The sequence below is a fragment of the Schistocerca cancellata genome, chromosome 1 (assembly GCF_023864275.1).
Source record: "Schistocerca cancellata isolate TAMUIC-IGC-003103 chromosome 1, iqSchCanc2.1, whole genome shotgun sequence".
NCBI classification, from domain to species: Eukaryota; Metazoa; Arthropoda; class Insecta; order Orthoptera; family Acrididae; genus Schistocerca; species Schistocerca cancellata.
This window is the reverse complement of record NC_064626.1, coordinates 1,067,507,347-1,067,521,006: the sequence shown is the minus strand read 5'-3', so window position 1 is coordinate 1,067,521,006 and position 13,660 is coordinate 1,067,507,347.

The window sequence follows — 13,660 nt, the reverse complement described above, 5'->3', positions numbered from 1 at the left end:
AAGTGTACATGTGAAGAAGTTAGACAAAAAAACTTAACGACACAATGCGCTGCATTACTGGTTCCATCAAATCAACCCCATGCCACTGGTTACCTGTACTGAGTCACATCCCTCCACCTCACTTAAGGCGGAAAGAAGCTCTACTGAGGGAGGCCAAGAAAATCTCTGCATCACCTTCTCTACGACTGCACCAGGAATTCCGTCATCCGCCGCAGCAACGACTGCGATCAAGAAGGCCAGCAAAGTGTTACTGCAGGACAACTCGTCGCGGATGGTTTTGATCTAAATGAAAGTTGGAAGCACGAATGGTCAACAAAAACATTGGGAACAAGAGCCCATCACCTTGATCCCATAAAGAAGCCAAAAGGTTTTGACCTACCGAGGAAACTTTGGTGCCGCCTCAGCAGGTTAAGGACTGGACATGGTTGTTGTAGCTACTTCAGGTACAAATGGGGCTGGATCAGTTCACCAATGTGCGAATGTAATTAAGAAGAGCAGACAATTGAACATTTAGTCCAACGCTGTCCACTTCATTCATACCCTGGAATTCCCGATGACTTGTTCACTCTCACACCCAGCTTAATTAACTGGTTGAAAAACACGGACTTTAAGGTTTAATCTTATCTTATATCATATGTACATTGTATAAAATCATTTGCCTTATATCAACTGTATATTGTATACAATCACCATACGATTAAATAATTAAAGTACGAGTATGTAAACAGAAGTTTTTTATTGGAAAGCCACAAAAGGAAATTGTTTAAGCTTCTGGTACGACTTCATTTAGTATCCAGCAAGCTGTGTTTCCTGTAGCCCAAGACCTCGATCCGCAGCGCATCTTTTCCGGCTGCGTCTGCTATACCAACAGCAAGCAGAGCAGCAGCACGCAGGGCGAGGCGTGGGCGTCAGCACGTGTGCGCAGTGCAAGCGCTGCAGGCGGAATGAGCGAGGAGGGCGCTCGCATTAGCGAGACACGCGGCGCGGCGCGGCTGCCCTCATATGCGCTAAAAATAGCGCCGGGGGGAGACGGCGGCCAGCACACGCCCACGCACGGCGCCTCGCGAATCCCACGTGCCCTTGGTCGCTCACCTCTCACCACTGGGTCCTCAGTGTCAGCACAGCAGTGGCTCAGAGCTTCAGCAGGAACGTCATTAGGCGCTGATGGCGGCCTCTTGCTATCCACTGGTTACCGTTGCTTGCTGCTGATACACTGACCGTGCCTTTGAAATACGTGCACTATCTGATCAAATGTATCCGAAAACAAATTAGTGGATGTTAAGATGCGGTGCAGCCGACGGCCTTGTCGCGGTAGTAACACCGGTTCCCGTCAGATCGTCGATGTTAAGCGCTGTCGGGTTTGCTACTCTAGGATAGGCGACCGTTCATGTCTGCCGAGCGCTGTTGGCAGCTGGGGTGCACACAGTCTATGTAAGGCCAGTAGAGGAGCTACTCGATTGAAAGGTAGCGGCTTCGGTCACGAAAGCTGACAACGACCGGGAGAGCGGTGTGCTGTCCACATGCCCTCCATATCCACATCCAGTGACCCCTTCAGCTGAGGATCACACGGCCTTGCGAGGCCTGTTCGGACGCAGAGAGAGGTATGGTGGTGTGTCCACCCTTCGCCTTTGAAACGGCTTGAACTCTGCTCGGGACACTTTCAGTGAGGTGTCTGAATGTCAGTGGAGGAATGACAGTCCATTCTTTCTAAAGAGCCAAAACTAAAGAAGGTAGTGATGAAGGGCACTGGGCTCTGAAGTGGACATTCTAAACTATCCCAAAGATCTTCCATTGGGTTCAGGTAGACAGCCTAGTCCATTTCAGTAATTTTATTGTCCACAAACCATTGCTGCTTTATGACACTGTGCAGTGTCATGCTGATACGAGCAACCATCGTCCCCGAACTGTTCTTCTACTGTACACAGCACACAATATTGCAGGATGTGTCGGTATCCTATCGCATTTACCGTTTTCTAACGCGCTGTAGGGGAACCATACCCTAACCATGAAAAACACTCCCATACCTAACACCACCTCCTTCGTACTTCGCTGTTGGCAATAAACATGAAAGTAGGTAACGTGCTCTAGGTATTCGCCAAACCCAAACGGTATAGCATGGTTCATCACTCCTAATCATTCTGTTCAGTGGCCTCGCCTTTTACAGCACATCAACCTGCTCTTAGCATTGACTATCGCAATGTATGGCTTATGAGCAGTTGCTCGAACGTGGTGCCCCATTCTTTTTAACTCAATACGCACAGTCCTTGCGCTAGCAGCTGCTGGTAGCAATTTGAAACTCACGAGTGATTCCTTCTCCCTCACTAAATGAGATCTGTCTGATCGTCTTTTAGCTGTGGTTGCTCCTTCGCATTTCCACTTCACAGTAACATCACCAACAGTCGACTTGGGCGGCTTTAGAAGGGCTGAACTGCTCCTGATGGAATTTACTTAGGTGAGATCCAAAGACTGGTCGACGTATGAAGTCAAAGATCTCTCTAGACTTAATCATTCTCCTGTTGCTGTTTCTCTGCTAAGAATACGATATTGGTGGGTTCACCTTTCGTTACTTCTACTGGTCATTCTGGAGTTACATATCGGTATCCGTATACTTTTCATCAGATTAAAATTTCATCCTTATGCTAGCATGTATTGAGTATTTTCAATATGCCTGAGACCGGAACACAGAATGGCCAAAGGACATGTTCCTGCAGGTTATCTCAATCTTTTCTATTGAGAGAAACATCACATCGTTGGCCTATATGATACCGGAGACATACTGACGGAGTACAATGAACGAATATGACTTCGAACAACAGCTTGGTAAGAGTACCTATAACTATTTGAGCTTCAGTGCTTTCTATTAGGGCTTGGAGCTCTGGTTCTTTCCCGACACAGCTATGACAATTTACAACTACAGTACCGATCGCTTCTACAACCACCTTACTGTGTTTTACCTGTCCCCTTTTAGATGGACGACCTTTCTGTGGTTACCTGTGGCCCTCTAACCTAAAACATGGCCCACTCCCTTCCACACAGCTCCCGCTACCCGTGTAGCTGCTTTCTGTGTGTAGTGGACTCCTGACCTATTAAGTGGAACCCGGAAACCGAATACCCGATGGCGCACTTCACAGAACGGCGTGAGCCTCTGATTCAGACCCTCCCCTCGGCTCTGCACCGAAGGTCCACAGTCGGTTCTATCGACAATGCTGCAAATGGTGAGCTGCGCCTTAATCTCGCTAGCAAGACTGGCAGTCTTTACCATGTCCGCTAGCCACTCGAAACCAGATAGAATCTCCTCCTATCCAAAGCGACACACCTCATTGGTACCGACATGAGCCACCACCTGAAGTTGCCCGTATCTCGTGGTCGTGCGGTAGCGTTCTCGCTTCCCACGCCCGGGTTCCCGGGTTCGATTCCCGACGGGGTCAGGGATTTTCTCTGCCTCGTGATGGCTGGGTGTTCTGTGCTGTCCTTAGGTTAGTTAGGTTTAAGTAGTTCTAAGTTCTAGGGGACTGATGACCATAGATGTTAAGTCCCATAGTGCTCAGAGCCATTTGAACCATTTTTGAACCTGAAGTTGGCTGCACCCTGTACTCTTCATGGCATCCGGAAGCACCCTTTTCACATCCGGAATGACTCCCCCCCCCCCCAGTATGCATACAGAGTGCACACTGACTTCCTTCCCCTCCTTGGCAGCCATGTTCCTAAGGGGCCCCATTACGCGCCTAACGTTGAAGCTCCCAACTAACAGCAAACCCACCCTCTGTGAATGCCCAGACCTTGCGGGCCGAGAAGCGTCCTGTGGAACAGTGTGGACGACTGCATCCGGCTCAGAGACATCATCAGCCACAAATAGCGCCCGAAACCTGTTCGTCAAATAAACCGGAGACGCCCTATGGTTGGTCCCTCGGAAAGTTTCTCACTGCTTGCCAGACTTTGGAATGATCTCCCACTCGACCACAGGTTAGGGGTCAACCTAAGTGCAGGCAGTACCCGGGGCAGCCATAGCAGTGTACTGATAGGGGGCATGTGGGACGTGCTCGACGTCCCTCGCGTCCCTGCAGTGTGATATAAGTTCAAAATGGTTTAAATGGCTCTGAGCACTATGGGACTTAACACTGAGGTCATCAGTCCCCTAGAACTTAGAACTACTTAAACCTAACTAACCTAAGGAAATCACACACATCCTTGCCCGAGGCAGGATTCGAACCTGCGACCGTAGCAGTCGCGCGGTTCCGGACTGAAGCGCCTAGAACCGCTTGGCCTGTGATGTAAGTCAACGCAGCCTGGAGCTTTGAGCGAAGGGTCACCATCTCAGCTCGCATCTGTACACGGCAATCACAGTTCCTATCCATTACTGCAGTCGTTCCTTTTTGAAGCTCGTAAAAATGTGTAACAAACGAACGGTGTACTCAGCTTATTAGCAGCAGGAATTCAAAGTGCTCTCTCACTAATGGTCTAAACGACACTGAGCTACACTAACCAAAACAAACAAAAGCCTATGCGATACAAGGTCGATAACAACAGTGGTACTGTGTGCTACGCTGTTATTAAAATAAAAGCTTGTGCCGAACATGCAAGACATTACAAAAATAATCTAGTAACTACACAGGTGTCTGAAAATAAGTCGCTCTTCTTGGAAGCTCGTAAAAAAATATAACAAACGAACGGTGTACGCGCCTTATTTATTTATTTATTTAACCTGATCAGATTAGGGCCATCAGGCCCTCTCTTACATCGGACCAGTGTTCCACACAGAATTTCACACATCAGAGTTACATCATGACAATAGTTTAAATAAGAAACTTAGACTCTAGTGGCAATATGAATAAAGAGTAATGACTAAGACCTAATAAAGTAGAGCTGGTAGTATTTTTAAAACAGGTGCTATACATACAAATTATGATAAAAGCAATAATAATAACAGTAAAAAAAAAGAAAAAGAAAATCAAATAATAATGATAAACATGAGAAAAATTGGCAATAGTAATGAATGATTTGTGCAGATGTACATTAATATCTTAGTATGTAAAGTAGATTTTACTAGCATAGCGAGTTTTGGGGAGGGGCGATTTAAGGAGGGGGAAAGAGGGAAGTAATGAGGTGAAGTGCATTCATGTACAGAGGAAGGCATTACTGTTGCTTAAGTAGATACGTCGTTGACTGTTTTTTGAAGTTGGACATGTTCTTAAATTCTCTAACATAACGAGGGAGGTTATTCTAGAGTCGGGTTCCCGCTACTGAAAAGGACTTGGAGAAGGTGACTGAGCGATGCAGTGGAACAGAGCGGATTTTATTATGATGGGAACGTGTGTTTCTGTCATGTTGTTCCGACAAGAGTTAAGGACGAGGAGAGATACGAGGGACAGTGTACATTTATAAGGCAGTAGATGAGACAGAGTGTATGCAAATCTCTGCGTTTGTCTGTACGCAGCCAGGACAATTTTGCATATGCTGGTGAAATATGATCAAAAAGTCGAACGTCACAGATATATCGGACGCAGGCATTCATGAGCAGTTCCAGATGTCGCGAATTTTCCTGAGAGAGGCCTTGTAGGATAATATCGCTGTAGTCAATGATTATTGGCACCAGGAGCACGAGGTGCTCCGTCTCTGACGGTCTCTCCTACAGGAAGATCTCTATCGCTGTCCGCTTAGTTTCGTGAGGAGCGTCAAGAGCTAGCTGAGAAATGAAGGAGTAAAATTTAAGCCCAAGCAGATGAACAAAATAAAATAGAAATCCTTGCATCAGGCTGTGTGCCATATTTTTATGAGTGTATGCTACCAACTAAACATATTAGTGAACCAGATCCGAGACCTGAGATAAAGAGCGGAGCTGTGTTGTAATTCATCGGAGTCCGGCACGCTCATCGTCAAGGGGTCCGGTACCATGTCTGACAGGAAGGATCACATTATTGTGGACGAACACGTGGAAACGCTGCTACATCAGCGCCTGCCATCCAAGATCAAGTAATGGACTTCTTGTAATTTTCTGTGTCATCCTGCACCATTGCTCGGAGACCAGTAGTGTCCGGACTAGCTCGGACGTCAATTTAGTCCTGCTGCCAGTGTCCAGGATATCAAGGAGCAATTACAACAGTTGGGGACAAACTTGGCTTAGTGAGAATACAACGTCTTTATGATGCCCTTAGCAACTGAATCAGTGCATGCATCCAAGCTAGAGGCTGGTGCAATGTTATACTGATAAGTGGACTCACAATGCCAAGTGCTCTGTAAATTTGACTTGACGTTGTAATGATTAAAACAACATCACATAACAGCTCAACCAGTGAAGTTTTATTTCGTTATCTCCTTCCCTTCTGGATGGATTGTTTTTATTCAGGAAGTGAGGTTTGAGCATGTTCCAGATATAAGATATGAACGCCTAATGTATTTGTTTATGTGTGTAAAGAGTAAAGCCTGTGACTTGATCGACGTGTGCAGTGTACCTATGCTGCCGCACCGTGGTGTCGAGGCCCACTGATATTCCGTCATGAACGCTCTGCTGGGCTTGGTATTGCGTCACATTTTTAAAAACTGTTGGTGTCATTGATTTACCGTAGCGGAACGAACGGATGACTTCATTAAACTGACTCCTTATGGTGGGAAGTGTGGGAATCTGCAGCACTATTATCCCAGTCAGTGTGAGCAACGAATGGCAGTTATAGGTGAATGTGGTTGCCAGCTGCTACTTCTTTTGAAGCTACACACGAGTGAACAAAGTTTATGCCCTGGAATATACTACTAGACAGCGAATAATCATATACATAACGCGATGTGATTTAACTAGCAAACTTCCGCAAACCCTAACGAAAAATGGGTTAAGTTACCCGGTTTACTTGTTTCATAAATTGTAAATCGCTTATGTTCTACAAAAACTAAATATTTGTTTCCGATCAGTACTATCTTATATCAAAAATGCTCAAAACAGGATACTCTACTGTCTGCATAATTTTTACCACACATGTTTGGGACACCCTCTATAAAAAGCGTGCGACGGACAAATAAATCATTTTGTTGACGTCATGTGCAAGAAATGGAGCAATTACTGCTTCAAACGACAATGACGAAATTACGGGTTTATTACGTAAAACTTATTTTGGACTTAGAAGAATCTTCCAGTATTATTTGTTCTGTTAACGTCCCAGATCGAAATGTTTCGAAAGAGGTAACGTGTTTGAAACGCAAAATTATTCAAGAGTAACGCAGCAAAACAATTCAAGAGTAAGTAAAATGTTTCACATGCAACTAACGTGTGCGGAACACAATCTGCCCCCTCTGTTTAGTTGAGGGTGTTTGCGGTCACCTCAACCCGCTAACGTCTGAGTGGTGAAGCCTTAGGAAGTGTCACGAAGGTTAACGAGTGACTGGCCCACTCCACTCCAGCCCGCGCTGTCGACCTCTGTTGCTGCTAACCACTAAACCACTGCTCGCGTTCGTCCCGCTAGCGCCTCACACTTCGCAAATATTTGACCAGCGGATTTACATTATATGTAACCACATAATTTTTTAATGCATGACGCGCAGCTTTATAATCGCCTTTTATTATAACTGCAGAGTACGGTTTACACCAGTGGTCGTCAAACTTTTTTGCTCATGAGAAAATACTGACATTATGGGGCAGTACCTCGGTTGGAATGTGTAACGAGCGTTTGTATGGTCTTCAATATCTTTTTTTACCAAGAACAGTAGCGAACATTTAACTGTGAGGCTAATCTTATTTTGGATTACATATATACACTGCTAGACATTTCTTTGACATAGTATAATTTTTTGTGTGATAGACTTTGTCACAAGGCTTCTTCTACATGACTTTTTTACACTCGTTGTAATGGTATGTAAAGCCGTTCCTCGTAGCCTTTCCTGTTTGCCCACACCAAATAAAAAATTATTTCATGCTCCAGAAAAAGAAGAAACATCAGAAAAGAACGCAATGTTTCAACGAAACATTTACGAAAGCAAAACGAGAAATTCTCACTCGAAGTTTGATATAGTTCTTTTTGCACGAGTCAGGATCATCAAAATGGTTCAAATGGCTCTGAGCACTATGGGACTTAACATCTTAGGTCATCAGTCCCCTATAACTTAGAACTACTTAAACCTAACTAACCTAAGGACATCACACACATCCATGCCCGAGGCAGGATTCGAACCTGCGACCGCAGCAGTCGCGCGGTTCCGGACTGCAGCGCCTAGAACCGCACGGCCACCGCGGCCGGCTCAGGATCATCCCCTGACTCGTCGATATCGTCATCATCACTGCCATTTCAGCAAAATCTTGCTCCAATTCAGGGAAAGTTTCTCAACCGTTACATAAGCTGAAGCCATGCTTTTCGTTTCTTTACGCGCTGGACGAACAGCTGTCACTATGCAGTAGCTTGACATCATACAAAACGCGGTTTGTTTTAGAAGCTACATGTTCCTTAAAACACAGTGGAGACTGATCGAGTCCGACAATATACGTGGTTTCGCAATTTAAAGCGGAAGAAATTGCATCCCGCTGCTTGCCGGGACCGGTAGTCTACCGGAATCTCTGCGTCCCGTCAGCTGACGGGATTGACAGTCAAATGTGTACAGCAGTATTTAAAGCCGTTATGAAATAAGGGGCACCATCACAAATGTTTAACAAATGTTTTGAATGCCATTTTTTCTACTCATTGCGTTGTTTACGACAGCTTTAACTTAATTTCATATTCCATGCTACAAAAACGTGCCGAATTTGAAGAGGGCCGTCTCTATAATCCGCAATCTCGAATCCATGTTGCTTTTGTTTGACATTTACACCATAACAGCTGATCGGTACGAAGCACATACGCCACTGAGTTGTCAACACTGGAAGACAAACAGAAAAACATTCCCCTCTCACATTCTCTAATCCCGCAGTGGCTGCGCTACTTACCCCTAAAACCCCTGAAAAAAGCGGCCAACTTTACTTAGCTCAAGGCCGGATTCACCAGTGTCAATTAATACTAATAATTTTATTTGTTTTAGTTTAAATATTAATCAGCTGCCATAACAGGTAGTAGCCGGCCGCTGTGGCCGAACGGTTCTAGGCGCTTCAGTCCGGAACCGCGCTGCTGTTACGGTCGCATGTTCGAATCCTGCCTCGGGCATGGATGTGCGTGATTCCTTAGGTTAGTTAGGTTTAAGTAGTTCTAAGTTGTAGGGGACTGATGACCTCAGATGTTAAGTCCCATAGTACTTACAGCCATTTGAACGATAACAAATCTTATCATTATGGCAATTCGTATAATTAACGCCCCATCTGAATTTACCGAACCAAAGAGGTATCCTTGCACAAGAGGTGGTATGTCCGACTTGAAATCACAGTTATAACTGATCATCAGCTAAGTGTACACATATCAAAGAGTATTCAATCGTAGATATTTGTCATGAAGAATGTACAAAAGCAAAGATATAACTAATGCTTCTTCACGTATTGAGTGTTAAAAGTTATTACAATATGTTACATAAAACATTGATTCTTAGAGATAAGAAAGAATCAAAATTTTACTATAATTGTAGAAGTTAGTTGTATAACAGTACAATAATCAGCAAAAAATAAAGCGTTTTACCGATCATAACATTTCTAATTCCCTAGCAGAAATATTACATTACTTTTATTTCAACGGTTTTTTTTCCCTTTATTGAGATTCGATTCCCCCCGAAGGGGGCGGGCTGGCAGCAGCTTAGTACGCCGCTCTTCAGCCTACAGAATTTTTTTTAAAATGAAAATAATAAATAATAAAAGCAGGCGATAAAATCGGTGACTTAAATGGTAAAATGGCGGAAAATTGTGGAACTTAAAACATAAAACAAAGGGTTGGCGATGCTAATAAAATACACAGGAAGCAGACAGGTAAAATAATAGACAGGCAATTAAAAAACACGGCGACAGTCTGGTTTCTGTTCGCAAGAGATATAAAAATCACACCCAGCGACAGCATGATATCTGTTCGCAACACTTTGGAAAAGACGCACAACACTGACCACTCACTTGAACACTGCACTAAAAAGTTGGCACCAATATGACACCCCACAGCCGAGGACAGATGGGTGGAACCTGGACAGATGATGGGAAAGAAAAGGGGGAAGGAGTGGAAAAACGAAAAACGAAGTGGGGGGGGGGAGGGGTTTAACGGTGATGAATCGCGAAACTTATTTTTATGGTTGTAAAGGGTGGTCTTGAAAATGCACTTGGTATATGTTACATGCTTGTTTAAGGGTTATCCTGTACGCTACTTTATAGAAACTATTCTTTACAAACGAGTTGAACTGGCTGTATATTTCTGTGAAAACTGTCTTTTATTTTGACTTGATGGCCTAAAAGGCATTCGGTGGTTTTTTTTTTGTTTTTTTTGTTTTTTTTTTTTGTAAGAGTTTTTCGTACAAAAGGAATGAGATTTACCTGAACTCCCTACGCTATCTGATCAAAAGTATCCACTCGCCACCACGTAATGCAGAATTGACCACTAGATGTTACGAGAGGCGGGCCCGCCAGTATAAAAGAAGTCGGGGAGGATTTTATTGTCAGTAGAGAAGCAGGAACAGCAGAATGAGTCTGTCAGGAGAGCTCAGTGACGTCGAACGTGGTCTAGCCATTGTATGTGGCCGAGTAAAATATCCATAGGGGACATTTCAATCGTATAAGTTGCTAAAATCGATTGTTGTTCACACGATCGCGAAGTCAGGTAAACCAACGCCAGCAGACCTCATGTAGTGACGGACAGACTGCCGAGCATTGTCGAGGCTGGTTGTAAAGAAATGGCCAGAATGAGCGGAAGGAATCACTCGTCAGTTGGAAAGTGTTACCAGCAGACCTGATAGCACAAAGACTGCGCGTATGTACTTAGTAAGAACGGGATACAATGTTGAACAACTCCTCAGTCCTAAGAGCAGGTTGAGGTGCTGTAAATAGCGACGCCAGTGGAAGGTGCATTACTGGAGTAGGGTGATCCGGAGTGATCCTGCGGCCATCCGGTGAAAGGGTTTGGCTTTGACAGATATCTGGAGAACGATACCTACCATCATGTGCAGTGCCAACTCTGAAATACGGAGGAGGTGATGTGACAGTATTGCGGTGTTTTTCGTTTTAGATTGATTGATTGATTTTTTATTATTATTTTTTTTTTAGTCTTCTGTCTTGCGACTGGTTTTGTGCGGAACGCCACGAATTCCTCTCCTGTGCCAACCTTTTCATCTCAGAGCAGCATTTGCCATCTACGTCCTCAATGATTTGCTGCATGTATTCCAATATCTATCTTCACCTACAGTTTTTGCCCTCTACAGCTCCACAGAAGTCATTCCCTGATGTCTTAACAGATGTCCTATCATCCTGTCCCTTCTCCTTATGAGTGTTTTCCACATATTCCTTTTCTCTCCGATTCTGCACAGAGCCTCCTCATTCGTTACCTTATCAGTTCACTTAATCTTCAGCATTCGTCTCTAGTACCATATCTCAAATGGTTCTATTCTGTTCTGTACCGGTTTCCCCGCAGTCTATGTTTCACTTGTGCTTTGCTCCAAACGTACATTCTCAGAAATTTCTTCCTCAAGTTAAGGCCTATATTTGAGACTAGTGGACTTGAAAACAACGAAATTCATTGTAAATAAAGGAAACGAATTTCCGGTAGGAGTCTACGGATCATTATGAATATTTTAAGAATAAAACCGTCTAGATCGCTAAAGAAAATGTGTTATTTATCTATTTATTCATAAAAAATAAGAAAATTCGTTTCATAGGCCAAATATTTTTGGCAGTGTTAGTCTGCTTTTGATGTCCTATTCCCCGTCTGTCACTGGTTATTCTACTGCCTAGGTAGCAGAATACTTTAACTTCATCTACTTCGTAACCATTGATCGTATGTTAAGTTTCTCGCTGCTCTCATTTCTGCTACTTCTCATTATTTTCATCTTTCTTCAATTTATTCTCAGTCCATATTCTATACTCATTAGACTGTTCATTCCGTTCAGCATATCATGTAATTCTTCTTCACTTTCACTCAGGATAGCAATGACATCAGCGAATCGTATCATTGATATCCTGTCACCTTGAATTTTAATTCCACTCTTGAACCTTTGTTGTCAGCAACTTGGATCCTTGAGCTGTTAAGCCGATTGCGCGATATTTCTCGCACCTGTAAACTCCTGCAGTCTTCGGAATTGTGTGGATGATATTTTTCCGAAAGTCAGATGGTATGTCGCCAGACTCAAACGTTCTACACACCAGCATGTGAATAGTCTCTTTGTACCCACTTCCCCCAATGATTTTAGAAATTCTGTTGGAATCTTATCTACGCATTCTGCCTTATTTCGCTTTAAGTCCTCCAAAGCTCTCTTAAATTCGTATTCTAATACTGGATCTCCTGTCTCTTCTAAATCAACTACCGTTTCTTCTTCTATCACCACAGACAAATCTTCCCCCTCATAGAGGCCTTCAATGTACTTTTCCCACCTATCCTCCCTCTCCCCTGCATTTAACAGTGGAATTCCCGTTGCACTATTAATGTTAGCATCCTTGCTTTTAATTGCACCGAAGGTTGTTTTGACTTTGCTATATGCTGCGTCTAAGTGCTCCCGTCAATCATTTGTTTTTCGATTTGTTCACATTTTTCGTGCAGCCATCTCGTCTTAGCTTTCCTGCACTTCCTATTCATTTCATTCCTCAGCGACTGGTATTTCTGTGAAGATACGGTCCCCGTATTGCGTGATAGAAGACGCTAATTGCAGAAGGATATAAGCGCTTTTTACAGTATTGTGTACTGCGTACAGTAGAGGAACAGTTAAGAGGCTGTATCAGCATGAGAATGGATGCTGTCATATAGCACCATGTGTGAGGCAAACGTTTGTGGACAATAACATTCCCGATATGAACTGGCCTGCCCAGAGTCCCGATCTCCATAACCTTCTCTGGGTTTGGCTGTTGAGCAAGAATGGGCTGCCCCTCCTCCACAGATATTCAGACACCTCACTGAGTCTCCACAGCAGAGTTCAGCTCATCATACGAGCTGAGGATGGAAATGGAAATGAGCGTTTGGCGTCATTGGCCGGGAGGCCCCTTACGGGGCAGGTCTGGCCGCCTTGGTGCAGGTCTTATCACATTCGACGCCACGTTGGGCGACCTGCGCCCCGGATGGGGATGAAATGGTGATGAAGGCAACACAATACCCAGTCCCTGAGCGGAGAAAATCCCCCACCCAATCGGGAATCGAACCCGGGCCCGTAGGACGACACTCCGTCACGCTGACCACTCAGCTCTCGGGGCTGACAGCGGAGGATGGGCACACCCCATGTTCATGTCCACTAATATGTGGCCGGATACTATTGATCAAATAGTGTATACGAGGTGAGTGCGAGTATTTTGATTTCATTTTGTGTTCCATCCAGCACTTTAATAAGCAAAGATTTGGCTTTTGAAACGATTTTTTTTATTTTTTGTGAATAAATAAATAACACATTTTCTTTAACTATCTAGACGCTTTTATTCATAAAATATTCATAATGATCCGTGGACTCAGACCGGAAATTCGTTTCCTTTATTTGTAATGAATTTTGTTCTGTTCATTTTATGTACAAGTTTTTGTTTGCATAAGAGTAATTATTTGCTTTGTTCAGTGATGTGTTTTAATCAGCCTGGGAGTTGGTACGGCATGGCGAAGAG